The 15,280-nt window shown below is 36.2% G+C and overlaps 1 protein-coding gene across 1 annotated transcript in view; it reads left to right on the forward strand.

Moving 5' to 3' along the window:
- Nucleotides 1-15,280, forward strand: part of TTC29 (tetratricopeptide repeat domain 29) — a 594,494-nt gene that overhangs the window by 339,726 nt on the left and 239,488 nt on the right. The window contains exon 6 of the mRNA XM_039876006.1: nt 7,003-7,060. The gene's annotated coding sequence lies outside the window, so the exon portion shown is untranslated. The remainder of the gene's footprint in view (nt 1-7,002; nt 7,061-15,280) is intronic.

A 15,280-nucleotide genomic window follows, 5' to 3' on the forward strand; every position in this document is an offset into this window, starting at 1 on the left:
TTGTTGCTGAGTTCTTTATATATTTTGGGTATTTAATCCCTTATCAGATGTGAAACTTAAGAAATCTTTAGAAAATTCTTCCTCACCTCTTCTACAGCTCTACTGCCCACTCCCTGCTCTAATCTTTCTCAAGTACTCCCGTGTTCTTGGCCCTACGTCACTCCTCATGGTCTTGGATGGCCTCGAAGAGTTAATATGTTTCTTGACCCCTTCACTTACTTGGCTGGCAGGGGAGAAAATTGAACATATTCATTGTGAAATATTTCAAGGGAAAATATATTTACCACTTTAGAAGAGATTTTAAATGAGATTAAAATAATAGTTCCTCAGTGATCATTTAATTTTCATTGAAAACATATTTTGTATAATAACCCATGACACAGAAGACCAGACCACCACCCTAATATGCCCAATTTCACTTGTCTATTGACCAAATTTCCAACTGTCTGATAAACAACCCTCCTCACTTTTCTTGCAGATATGTCAGATCTGACATTTCCAAAATTTAAATGATCAGTATTCCTTGTTACAGGAAGCTTGCTCTTTTTAAAGGAAAAATTCAAATGCTATATCACAATCACGTTTTGTGCACTTAGAACACAATTTTGCCCTAAGTAGGTACACATATTTCTTGAATTAAAAAAAAAATGCTAAAGTAAAAAGATTTTCTACCAAAAACTTATAAATAATGGCATTGTCCATAGCTTCGTGGAGGTAGGTGAGTGTGTGTGGAGAATCGCCAGAGATGTAAATAACATTCTTTCTAGCTAAGGGACATGAAAGCTCTGTCTTTTCATTTTTTCCCCCTCAATTTGTTCAAACTTATTTTTTTTTTGTCACTCATAACTCAGAAACAGTTTAATGGAAAAACTTCAAGTGTTATATATATATTAGTCCTTGATGAGAACTACAATGTAAGAATAATTTTACCAACATGGAATTTAAAGTTTTTTATTTATTGAAGGTTAATTTTTCTTTTTAGGTGAGAGCACCATGAAGTCCCTATAGACAAAGTCATTTCCACCAGGCATCTAGCAATAGTTTCACTAATCTAAGGTTTCATTTTGAAAAATAAAATGCCTAGTCCTTTCTTTAAAAGGACAAAATCTATGCCATAAAATGGTTTCCTGTGGGTCTAAGTTTGTCATATTTACTTCCATAAAGTGGCAGTTTATCCCATGGGTTCTATTTTCATTTGCTCCATGTGTTTCTGCTTCACCTTTGCTTGTAGATCTTTCCAGTAGAAGTCAACAGAATGTCTCTGTCTGTAGAAATGTGTGTTTGCCAAAGAGAAAGATGAGGCCAAGTGAAAATGAGGAAAATGACCAGCATCAGTTCCCTAGATATCCTCCCAGGAGGGCCAGCCCCTATCCAGGGAGCAGGCAGTATTATCCGCTTCCATTCAAGTTAGATCTCACCACCTCAGCAACTCAGTGAAAAGGAAAGTTCAGGCTTTCCCCCCAAGAATGCCTGACTTGCCCGTTCTATGAATGTGTGTGGTGTAGTCTAGAGACAACTTTTAAAAATGCGTTCTCTAAAGAGGTATTGGGTCTAATAGAGGCTGCCAAGTTCTGGGCAGCAAGTGGGAAGGAAAATCAATGTCATAGCTTTTGGGACAAGTACTTTCTCTTTCCACACATGCCATGGGTTTTTTGATGCTCACACAAAGCCTATGGCCATAAAATTACTTCTAGCGGGTGCCTTGGAGGAAGCAGAATAAACCCACCCTGCCCATTACAGAAGGCGAGCAGGCTGCATCATCCTGAAGAATGGAGGACCTTTGGCTCCACAGTGTCTCCAGTTTTTTTCAGCTTGATTTGTAGAACTGCTGAACCATCATCATCTCTAGGAAGCAGGAGATAATAATAAACAGGTTAAGGAATCATTAAGGCAAACCTCGTGCACTGATGACGTTTCTTCACATTCCTTTTATTAAATGCTTTTAAAGCTTGCCACCAAAGAGCTTTACAATGCATTAGAACTCCTGCTGAAAGGCTCAGCCTAATATAATATGGAAGAAGATGAAGAGCCACGAAACTGTGTGCTGAGCTTATTGGCTTAGATATAGAGTAAACATCATCTCTGTGGTTCAAGCTGCCATTAAAACTCTTCTGTGGTATGCAGTTCTTACCACAGTCAATGCAGCCAGCAGACAAGATGTGAACTATTAAGCTACATTACAAATGGAAAGTGGGTTTTCCTTCTCAGGAAAACATACCTTCCCATAAGGTTGTAATGAATGCACACCTTCATCATTCAGGATGCACTGTTTTGTCTGGGCTATTACTGTGAACATTTCTGTGAGCATCAGTGAATCCCTGACCCTCTTTTTGTGTTGCCGTTTGGGTTTCTTCCAGAGGCAAATTGGTGCAATGGAGTTTAGCCACATCAGCTAGTACATCATGGAAAAGGATTCCAAATAGGTTCTGTCATATGTGCTGCCGATGGGGGTTGCAGATTGGTTCACTGTTCACTTTTAGCATTTTTGCACCCTGAATGTGATCAGGGAGCAGCAAAAAGTTGGTGAAAGAAAAAAAACAAGGTTGTTGACAGCACAGCAGTAATAGAGTCTTGAAACCCCAAGTGGGGAATTAGACTGGGCTACAGGAACAGCAAGGCCAAATAGGTCGAGAAGCAATGAACCTTAAAACAGCTTTAAAAGGAAAGAGACGAAAAGAATGAAGAATTCACCAGGACACACACAGGCCTAAAAGCAGACACAGGAATCCTAGCAATGCTAACAGAAAGTATGAACCACTGGCAGAAGAAGAGGAAATTCAAGGTGGATGCAGACATTTGGGAAGGAAAACATTTTTGCAGGCAGTCAGGAGAAGACACAACATTCTACTGTATATACAGATGCTCCTCGACTTACAATGGGGGACGTCTCGATAAACTCATCGTAAGTTGAAAATATCATGTCGAAAATGTATTTAGTACACCTAACCTACCAAACATCACAGCTTAGCCTAGCTGATCCTTAATTGCTCAGAACCCTCACATTAGTCTACAGTTAGGGAATTATCTTGAGTTCACCTTAAGAGTAATTGCCTTCCTCCTCTTCTCTCCAGAAGCAGGAGACACAGATGGGCATTTTGTAGACATTATGGGATATCGTAAAGTAGGCCAACATTGCCACCGTAGTACAGCTTGAATAGCTCATAAGTTGAGGGACATGTTTATAATAGAATTATTTTTTCTAGTTTTAATGAGATATAATTGACATATAACATTGTATTATAACATTAGTTTTAGGTATACAACATAATGATTTGTATATATTATGAAATGCTATGGAGTTATGAGATGGTTATCACAAGTTTAGTTACCATCCACTCTTAGTTACAAACTATTTTCTTGTGATGAGGATTATTTTTTTAAAGAATCCTATTAGATAACTTTTGACCTTTATTTGGATAATTTAGGCAATCTGAAATCAGACCTTATATACCTTTGAAATAATAAAAATGTTGAAATTACCTAAAGAATTGAAATATAAGTTACAGCCAAGAGAATAAACTCTTTTTAAACCCTTGTCATTTTCTTAGCTTTTTCATAGATCTCTGAAGTTTTAATGAGATATTTATATGTCATTTCTGTTTTATTTACTCTGAATATCCCCGGAGATGATGATGCTTATATGCATTTCAAGAGGACAGTGAAAAGGCCCATATAAATATTATTGTTAGTCAATTATTTTGGACATCTCAGGAACACACTATTTGCACAGTTGGTAATCCTCAGTATGTAAATTCTTCAAAGGGCTTATATTTTTGTTGTTTTTCAAAACTTATCATAATGCCTAATGTATAATGTAATAAAAAATATTATATTATAATGTTTAATATAGTATAATGGATTAAATTGTTAAATATAGCAGATAAAAATGATTACAGAGATTGAGAGTTTTGTTACAGTTTGGCACCGTCCTCTCTCCATCCTGCCGTAGGGCTTTTATTTTTAATAACATTATTCAATAAGTGAATCAATTTACATAACATTATTTTTATTAACAAGAAGGAAACACAAGTGCTATGTTCATCCAAGTTGAAGTTGTACATTTCTTATAAGTAGCATCATACTATTATACAGGAGCCTGGAAATTAAAGAAATTTCAACTTAAATTCAACTTAGATGTGCACACAGAGAGTATGGCTTAGAACAAGTATCTCGTTCTCACCACTTTTTTATGTAACTGGAGTCATGTAGTAAAGTAGCTAATTGAAATTCTAGCTCTAGGGAAAGATATCAAGGTTAACACACTTCTCGTGGGGAAAAATGTTCTTGAGGCAAAGGAATATTTCCTTGAAAATCTCGTATAGCATTTTAAAAAAAATCTTGGCATTAGTTCTTTTTACCTGGTGGTCTATAGAACAGAAGCCCATTGTCATCAATATTTCTCTCCCGATTTTGTTTTGAATGCACATTCTTGCTTTATTTTCTTTAGAAATGTGGCATCAGTATGCTCATTTAGATCAGACAGATATGCCCCTCATAAGGAAGCTCTGCTGAGAGGAAGAAGCCCACATAATGTACAAAACAAGGTGTTTGCAGGCAAGAACTTCCATCGTTTTCTTCACATGATTTTAGTTTTCTTGTTTAAAGATCTTTTGCTAATGAGACTTTATAAAGTCACTCGTATTTTTTATGTATTTCCTATGAGTGAACTTTTCCACTTCCCACGAATGTTATTTTTTGTGAATTTCTTTATAATTTCACCACTGTTTAAAATTTCCACTTTCAAAATACTATAATTTAACATAGTTAACAGAGCCCAAACTGCCAGCCTTCTGCGTCTCAGAGTCCTAAATATTTTATCGGCCGTATTTGGCAGCAGAATTTGGAATGAGGTGCTTTTTCAGTTAATCCCACTAATGCAAAACATTCCGTTTTCTTCCTCACCCTACACTTCAAGCAAATCCACAATTTACGTTAAAATTAAGTAAGGGAAAAGTGACCTTTTAATTAAATATAAGGATAATCAAAGTCATAGCAAAAGTGTGTGCGCTTTCATCAGCATTACACATATTTTTCCGCATGTCTCGTTTTGGTGTTTTCAAAGTTCTTTCTCTGAACATTGCTCCATGCACTCCCTCTAGTGATCCCACCATGTATAAACATTATTTCTGTGTGTGAGAGATAGAATTTCCCCAGGGGCCCACAAAACATTTAATGAAGTGTGAAGCACAAACATTTCATTACAACATATTGTGTACTTTTGCCTTTAATAACTACATTCTTCATCCAAGAAGTCTCAGTAGCTTTCAGAAATGAATTACAGTAGCATTATTTTCCCCAGAATATAGTTTTTTCATGACAGAAACAGCACTTTCCTAAACTATTGTATTTATTAGCAACCTGTTGCCCTTCAACACTAGTGCTATTTTCATCGACCCTGATCAAGTGTGTATCATCTAAACTTCCTTTAAAAATTATTAAAATAGTTTTATGTTATTGGATTCTTTTTCTTAACTGTACACAACCACCACTGAAAATGATGCATGAAAAGGAAAAGTCTAAAGTTGCTGGACATTACATTTAGTGGAGAATTACATTCTCCATTGCAAAAGTGCAAGCATTTAATTGAGGAGTTTAGAGGTGATGGGGAGATCTTTCCCTTGGCTGGGCAGGAAGGAGGCAGATAAGCTCTGAATTCCTGTATTTTATTACTTCCCACTTTGGTCTACTCCAGAGAAGCTCTCCATCTTCTGCCTTTACTCTCTTCCTCTACAAGGCAGCCCCCATTGGCTCTTTTATCCACATCAGAAAATTGGGAAGCAGCTTGCCCTACTGACTCTGGTCTTGTGCTAGTTAACAGAAGTCAATAGTTGTCCAACTCCATAACTCCAAATGGGCATTTTAAAACAATCTTAAATGTTCACAGCGTGTGTGTACTTGTGTACAGTATTTCAGACATTCACTTTTTCCCCCACAAAACCAAAATAAACCAAATGAACAACAAAAAGAGACCATCCAGAAACCTGTGGCACCTAAGTGGAAAGTAGGTCCTTTATAATGGGTATGTTGTTAATTTCAAGTGACAGAGAGCACCTCAGACGAAGTATATTATGTAATGTTATATTATTGCTTTCTGTTTTATTTAGAATCATAGCTGCATCTCATGGCCTCCCTGATTATTGGTTTCTATTGATAGTCTATTCAATTAGACTTATGGGAAAATTACAAGGAAAATTGTGAAAACGATATAGAGTTTTAAGTGGTTTGGGTAATGGCATGTTTGTGCAAGTAGATACAAAGCCAGCTGCTTTTCTTCCAGAACCTCTTTCTTAGTACAGTAAAATTACCACAGAGCTTGGGAAAACAGCTACCTTCCTCTAACAAAGAAATATTTCACTAAGCAAACATATATTTTTATGGTTTCTTGACATATTTTGTGTTCATTAGTTTGAGAACTTTTTATCCACCATTATTTTCATTAGCTCTACTTTGAATCTCTTAATAATCCTGGTATTTAAGTGATGTTCTGTCACTAACTCATTAGGGAAAGCAGAAGGGACTAAAGCTTGTTAGTAGTTAGGGGTGGCAGTATTCAATACTCAATATTATGAATATGTAAAATACTTTGCCTTGGTCAATGATGGCCTTCATGGTTTTATTAGTGAAGGGAGTTATCTAAATATTGTTTGACTTTGTTGTTTTTAATTCACTTTCAATTATCAATAGTTTATGTCTAAGTGATCATTAATACAAAATACCCATTATTTTACTTTCTTGGATATTCTTGGAATGGTAACCTGTTAAGAATGTTATCAAAATCTATGTTCCTAATCTGTAAATGAAGTTAAATTGGCACTTGACAGGGTTCTCTTAGGTAGATTTTGAACAGAAGAAATAAGAAAAGTTATTTCAATGATTTATGAATCTATGAGATATACAAGTCATCAGTTGTTTAAGGTTTAATTCTTGCTCTATACTTTCTGAAAAAATGCTTACTTTTTTTTTTTTGGAAGCAAAATGAACAAATTGCTATTTTTCTTGCAGTACAAGGACATCCAAGCAATTTTTCATGAGCGGTGAAAGAAAGAGGAGGCGATATGTGGTGAGGACCCTCTTTCTCTGTCACTTCTTCGTAGTTTTTGGTATACTAAGCAACTTATTTTAAAGGGTAGTAGTTTGGTGATTTAAATGAAAGAATTCTGAAAAAGAAACATCAAGGCTTTTACTAACTCTAGTTCTCCTTTTCTAACTTTCCATTGCCCTTATTTTGCATAGTGTACGTGTAAAAAACATACACTCGCACATTCATTCATTCATTCATTCATTCGACACATAGTCATTGTGCACTGCCTACAGACAAAGGGGAACTACAAAGATGAACAGACATGAGTTGTGCTCTCAGTATGCTACTAAATATGGTAAATATTGAAAATTGGATCAATCCTCTCTGACCCACTTCTGTCATGACTTTCTGTATCATAGAAGGACACCTAGAAATAACATTTCTCAGAATCCCTTGTAGCTTGAATTCTACATGGAAACTAGGTTTCACTAAACAGATGCCCCCACATACGACTTTGAAAATGGAATTGAGCAAACATGAGCTTGGAGTCATGAATGGGGAGATTGAATGTTGTAGTGGAAGCATTTGGTTTTCACAAGGCATCTGAGATTTTACACTCTATGTTTTGTCCCTGGTGTTGTAGGTGCCATGAAGTGAGAAGTGGCAGTAGAAATGGAATTTCTATGCAAACCATTCCCTTGGGTAGCCAAACAGATTTTTTGGCTGCATCGTTCTGGATGTGAAACATCTTCCCAGTAATTCTATAAACTCTATAATAACCTGTAATATATCCCATTCTGTGAAGTTAGCTGGAGTGGATTTTGTTGTCTGTATCAAAGTACCCTGACCTTTATAGTATGCAATCGACCGATATTGTTGGCACAAATTACTTTAATATCAAGTGAATAATAATTAGTGTTATAGAAAGGTGAAGATAAATTTGTCTGAAAGATGGGAGGAAGTTATTATTTCTTATTTGGGTGTTCAGAGAGAAAGAGCTATTAATATTTGAGAAAGGCTTTGAAAGGTGGATAGAGCAAACTTCTGGAGTGGGGAAGAGGCACACCAAGTGAAGGAAGAGAATAGAGTAAGAGATGAGAATGGGAGCAAGCCTGGAACACAGAAGCATAATAAGCAATAATGAGATATAATGAGATATAGTGTTAGAAAGATAAATAGGAAATAATGAGACACTGAAATTTTGGTGTAGGGTGGGAAAAAAATCACTGATTGATTTGTTCATTTAACAAGTGTTTCTTGAGACTCTGTCCTGTGCCAGGCATTGTGCCAGACAGGACTCTACCTCATTATGATTAATTTAGTAGCAAAGTAAAGAATAACTTTTAGTGATGAGAGCACTGACGACAGGGAGCCAAGAGGCTTTTACCTTAGTCTAATGAGAGATAATGAGCAGTGGCAATAGGAATAGAGTTTACTATACTTTTTCTGTCGACTTCTTGCCTATTTTAATTGCATGGCACAATTTTTGACTTTGCTATATACGTTTACAATTTCTGTTGTATGTATTTACACATATGTGGGGAGTTGTGATTTACTTATGATTTTGTGTATGCATGGTGTATCACCTCCCATTAGATCGCAAGTTCCCAATGAGTAAATAACTCTAATATTTTAGGCATATAATATGCACCAAATAGAAATCCCCAGATCTCCATAATAGTTGCAGAAATTGTCAGAGAACTCTATTACCATATGCAAAAACCATATGCAAGTCACATATTAGCACAGGTCATCCAGGCTTTTATGATTCAAGAAAAATGGCTCAAACCTCCATCTCACCTGCAGTGGAAGACTTGGCCTCCTTGAGAACTTGAGTGTCGTCATCATGGGATGAGTTTGGAGTGGTGAGGAAGGTTTGGATTATCCAGGTCTACTCTGTTCCCAAGTTCCTGGATCATCTCATTATCCTAGTTGTGCCCTTGTGTCTCATGGTGAGCAACACCCTGACTCATTTACTGACCACTTGGTGTAGAGCAGACTTCTACTGATGAGTTAGAGCCATAGAGAGGATTTATATTAAAGCAAGCAAATTCCTTTCAATTGGTTATTTGGGAATCTTGCTCCTTATAGTCTTTTTGAGCACCTAGCCCCTGTTAATCTCTCTTCACTCATTTTTTTCTGACTTATCCTGCTTCTCAGCATCCTGCTTAGCCTATTCTCTCTCCTTCCCTCTCTCCCCCTCCTTCCCTGCCTCCCTCCATCCACCCGCTTCCATTCTGTTTTGTTGTCCTTTCTCTCCATTTTACTCCCACCTCCAATCCTCATTAATTTTGCAAATGGAACAGTCAAATCATTCCTTGGTTTACAGCTCTTTCCTCCAGGCCACCCTCTTGGATTAAGTTAAGACTCAATTTCCTAATTCAAAGCCATTATCCATCATGGAATTTTCCTAAGCAAACAAGGGAACTCCTGTGTTATCTGATAATTCATCTTCATTCTGCTATAATATAGTGACAAAGAGTATGTTTTCCAGGGAGATTCCTCTGTAAGAAGAGGACTTGTATTCCTACCAGGATAAAGGAAGTAAAATTGGCAGAATATATTAATGTCAGTTTATAAAAAAATCTTATAGACAGAATTAAAATTTCAGTTTTTTCACTGTGATAAATTCTTAAGTTTACTTACCCATTAAAAAAGAAATAATATATTATTTTAAAAAATTTTTAAACTTGTCAAAAACTCTAAGGAGTGAACCTAATTTACTAGTCAATTCCACCATGGCAACATTGAAATAACGCTTTTTAAAGAGTTGTGCTCAATAAAAGGTAAATGTATTTCAATTCCTTTGGAAATTTAAATTCTAAATATGGATCAATCAAAACTTTTGAAAAATTATATATAGACATACGTGTATATATAGAGATAGATATTTAAAATATATCTAGAGTGTGTGTGTATATATATATATTTAGAGTATGTATATAGAGACACACTATATATATACATATATATGTATATATATAGTGTATACATATATATGTATATATATAGTGTGTCATATATATAGAATATATATGTATATGTATAGTGTGTCTCTATAGAGTATATATACGTAGAGAGAGTGTATATATATATAATATTATATATTATATATATATATATATATATATATATATATATATACACACACTCTAAATCTCTTACCAAAAACAATATTTTTATATATTAGGTAATTAAACAAAACCCTTATTCCCTTGCCCATCTGTGAGCCAGAGATATATTGGCTACTTTGAAATCACAAATCAATTAACAAAGAAGTCAGAGGTTTCTAAAGTAAGAGAAAGCATTCAATTAAGCTAGAAAAGCCCTTTCCTCTGTGTGATGAGTCTTCTGTGGCTGGTTCACATTGATACTCTATAAAACCTGAAAAGAGAACATCAGATTGTGCCAAATGAGCAATTCTTGTCTGACCTACTCATTGGCTTCCAAATATCCTGCTTTGCCTCATGAACAAACAACCCTGAGGCATCTTTCCTATTTGGGTTTACATTCCAGCTGTCAGTTGTTGATGGCATGTGACCCATCCCAATTCACTTCTCTGCACATATACAATACTTTCAGCTCAGAATTCTCACTACTTTGGATAATTTAATAGTTGTTTATTTTCAGGCAAAGGACATGAATGCCTAGGAAGGGAAATCATCTCAATCTCCCCTATCTTGAACTGAGAAAAGGCATTTCTCCAAGGCAATTTTTAAAATAGAGTTTGTTGCAGTTTTTTCTGAATATTAAAATAACACATTTCATTTTGGAAAATTTTGAAAAGAGAAAAAGTAATCATCATACCCAGAAATCATCATTGTTAATGTTTTCTAATTTTTCACTCTATTCGAACAAATACATTTAAATGTATAAAAATGTGTATATTCTATACAAATGGAATCATACTATTTGTGAACCTTTATCATGAGATATTTGTATGTCACTAGATATTCTCCTGGAGTATTATTTTCATTGGCTGCATAATCTGCACAATTACCATAATTCATTTAAACCAATCCCAAACTGTTGCATATTTTGGTTGTTTCTAATTGTTTAGTATTTTAAATCATGCTTCAAAACGTACATGTGCTTGTGTGGGCACATGAAATTGCACCTATTTTATTGTAAGAAAACCCCAAGTACAATTTCTTCATCGAGAAGTGTGGAAACATTTGTCATTGTTTTCAATAAATAGTTCTAAATTGTTCTCAAGAAATGCTATGCTGCCAGTGATGTCGGAGAGCGGCCATTTTGTAGGTGGTTATTTTGATTGTCATTGTTCACCTTAAACTCATTTATTTTATTATTTATAATGTTTAGACTTTTTTCTAGAAAGTGCTTTAGATTAGTTTTGTGCTGCTGTAACAAATTACCACAAACTTAGTAACTTTGAAAAAAACACACACGCACACACGCAAATTTATCGTCTTATATTTCTGGAGGCCAGGAGTCTGAAATGGGTCTCACTGGGCTACAATCAGGTTTCAGCAGAGTTTTAGGGTAGAATCAGTTTTCTTCCCTTTCTAGCTTCTAGAGGCTGCCTGCTTTCTTGGTTAATGGTCCATTGCATCTTCAAAGCCAGCAATGGTTGGCCAAGTCTTTTTTATATCACCATTTCTGTGGTTCTGATTCTTTTGCCTCCCAGTTCCCCGTTTACAGACCCTTGTGATCACATTGGCCCACCTGGATAACCCAGAATAAGTGTCTTCTTTTCAAGGTCAGCTGATCAACAACCTTAGTTCCATCTGCAACCTTAATTTCCACTGACCATGTAACATTACATATTCATGGGTTCTAGAGATAGGAAATGGACATCTTTAGTTGATGTTATTCTGCCTTCCACATATTTCTTTCTTATAAGGAAAACTACAACATAGCAAAGAGGTTTTTAATGAATTGGTACATACAATTTGAATTCTACATTTACATTATCTAAGTGCAGATAAGTGTGTATGTGTGCATGTGTGTGTATGTGTGTCTGATTTTGTGTACATTGTACTTCTATATGTATGGCTCTAGAAAAAAATCATTAAGCTTCTTTTTGTATAATTGCTCCATTAAAAGTGGAGCTCTGACACCAGCTTTATCAGTTTCACTTGGATAGCTATGTATTTTGATAAGCAGCAGTGATACATGAGCTTTAGAAAGGAATCTTGAGAAATCATTATTTTGAAAAGAAATTGCTTCATTGATATATTCCACTCTCCAACATTAAAAAAAAAAAATAATGTTTTGGTTGTACTTTCATGACTTTTCTTCCTGTCACTGATGCCCTACAAGATTTCAGAGCACCCTCATTACTTTTGGCATTGCTTTTCGGCAAGGTACAAACAGGTTGCAGACAAGCCAGTAGATTGAATTTTGCAATTGCCTTTCTAATGGGTATTTATTCAAACCCAAAGATCTAGAAAGTACATTGCTTCTTTCGTGACTGTAAGTGATCTAAAAATAGTTGTGTGACTTCCCGTGCACAGGATGCATGTCAGAGTTTAGCCCTACTGTGTTCTACTGAAACATACCGAAAGCAGAGCAGAGTGCCAACAAGAACAGGCCCAAATTAATTGAGTGTGAGATGCCACCCTGTAAAAAGGTTTCAAGTGGAGTGATTGGAAATATTTTTTTCCCTTCGAGTACACTTGAATGGAAAGGCAGGCCAACCACCACGACTTAGCTCCATCAAGAAGCACTCCAAAGTGAGGGAACAGCTCAGACACAGTTTTAGCACCTCTGGTTTTAAGAACACAGTTGGATGTAATGTCAACATCAAGGAACTGACAGAATAAAGCTAACTGGTGTGAAAAAAGATCCACCCCACTTCTGCAGAAGCTTCTAAATACCAGTTGTCTAAACCTATTGGTAAGCACGGATGCATTATTAATGAAGCCCGCAGCCTGCCTGGTGTTACTCAGATGGTTCAAGCATTTAGTAGGAAGTATTTCTGTGAAGTTCTGCTCAAAATAATGACAGTGTCTGTCTTAAATCGAAACAATTGGCTGTTGCGGGCTCTGGGGAGGCTGGGAGTAAACAGCTGCTTTCCAGAGAATGGCAGAGAGCCACCACCTGCTGAAGACAGGCGGGCAGGCAGTGGCCCACTGAATATTGACTACTTAATAATTCAGGACAACAGGAACCCCTGGCTCTTCAAACATGGCACTGCCCCTTCATCATGGGCTTTTCATCGCCCTAATGAGTTACTTGAAGAATTAGATGCTAAAATGTCTTCAAGCAAGTCTCAAAAGACTGGGACTCAAACTGCCACAGTGAAGAGTGCTCCTCTGCAACTGAGGGGGCCATTTTCTTATCTTGCCGCTCACTTCCTTTCTCTTTTTTCTCCTGCTCCCTACCTCTTGCCCTCTCTTTCTGCCTTTCTTCCATCATTTTCATTTTTTCCATCCTTTCGTTTATAAGAATACCAGGTTAAACGCTGTTAGAAAAAAGCATTAGGATCGCCTTTCTCTGTAAACTTCTGACATATTAAAACAACAACAACAATAACAACAAAGACACATGGGTGGTCCGATTATGTTCCTATGGGAAACATGTAAAGAAAACTATGTGCCCACTGGGGCTTTTCCCTTGGAGACTTCATAGCCAAGCTTGCAGGTATTCCAAGTTTCTCGTCATGTCATGCAGAAGGAAATGAATTCTTAGGTTCAGTAGTGGAACTGTTGCAGCCAACCGGACTGCCCTTAGATTGTCACATATAAAGTGTGATTCTCATGACTCATTTTCATTTGTTGGCAAAGTGTTGCTTTTATTTTCTAGTTGAAAAACAGTTTTCTTGAAGTTTCTCCCATTTGTTTTGCAAGGATTTATAGAACCCCGTGATGTGTTGGTCATGAGATTGGGGTCTAGGAATACAACAGTGATCAAGGCTGACCACTATTCTCATAGGATTTACACTCTTTGGGGGGATATACAAATAATACACCAACAAACAAATATAAGTGCTTGGAAGTGTATAACAAGGTGTCATGGAGAGAATAACAGGTAGGGTTGGGGAAGGAGACTCTTACAGACACAAATTATGAGGAGGGTCTTGCTGAGGAGGTAGTATTTTAGCTGAGACCTAAAATGTGAGAAAGAGCCAATCATGGACAAAGTCATATGGCAAGCCTTCCAAGAAACCAATTGTAGGGATTCTCCAATGTCCTAGGCCCTACCAGGAAGCTGTTATGATTGAAGCATAGTGAGCAAGCAGGAGAGAGGGTATGTGATAAGGTCGGAAATGTTTTTCTTCAGGTACATGAGTCATTTCAGCTTTACAGTGTGTGGCTTTCCCAATATCCATTCTTCCTTTATTCCTTACTAAAAAAGTCATTATTTTATTCCAAATAGTAATGTGCCTAGGTAAAAGACTACTTTTCCTGTCTTACAAATAATTAGATACAAGTCGAAGACATTAAGACACTGGGAAGGATTTCTGAGATATTGACTCAACTAGGAGACAGGACCTTTTTTGTCTTTCCTCCTCTTTCTCTTTTTTCTTGCCTGGAGGGTAGTTGTTGGGCTGGAGCTTTAGCAGGCATGTTTAGCCATGTGTCACTCTTGAGAATAAATCCATAGCTAAGAATGTGGAGCACAAAGCTAGAAGAAGCAGAGTCCTTGTTACCTAGAGTGCCTCCATATTAGCCTCTGAGTGCTTAACCCCAACTTTTTCCATATGAGAGGAAAACAAATTTCTGTCTTATTCCAGCCAGTTCACTTTGAGTTTTCTGTCATATGCAACTGAACATAATTCTTTCAGAAATGCCACACCTGGTGTTATTTTAGATTCAAGCCTCGAATTCAAATACTAGTTATTGAAAGTGAATAAGAATGATATAGTTTACTAGGAAAGGAGACATCGCTAAGACGAAAAAAATGAGTTATTTTGAGAAGGATTTTCCTAGTACTAATAATTTCCTTGGAAAAATATTTTCAGAGATGATTCATATATATACGTTTTTTTCATGCTTTTCAACATTTAAAATGAGACAACTTAAAAGATCTTATACATAGAGAAATGAAAACCTCAGAATGTCCAAAAAGCTGGCAGGGACTTTTTCAATTCTAAACTCCCACTCTTTTGAATTGAATGTGTTGTTACTTGTTATACCTATCCCTTTGAGCAGGGATTGAAGTAGGTCATCTAATCGTATTTACCTTTTCTAAAAATGTTTTTAAATTACAGTTGACATTCAACATTATTTTATATTATTTTCAGTTGCACGGCATAGTGGTTAGATATTTATGTCATTTATGAAGTGATCCTTC

Source organism: Pteropus medius, unplaced genomic scaffold (assembly GCF_902729225.1).
Source record: "Pteropus medius unplaced genomic scaffold, Ma_sr-lr_union100, whole genome shotgun sequence".
Taxonomy (NCBI): Eukaryota; Metazoa; Chordata; class Mammalia; order Chiroptera; family Pteropodidae; genus Pteropus; species Pteropus medius.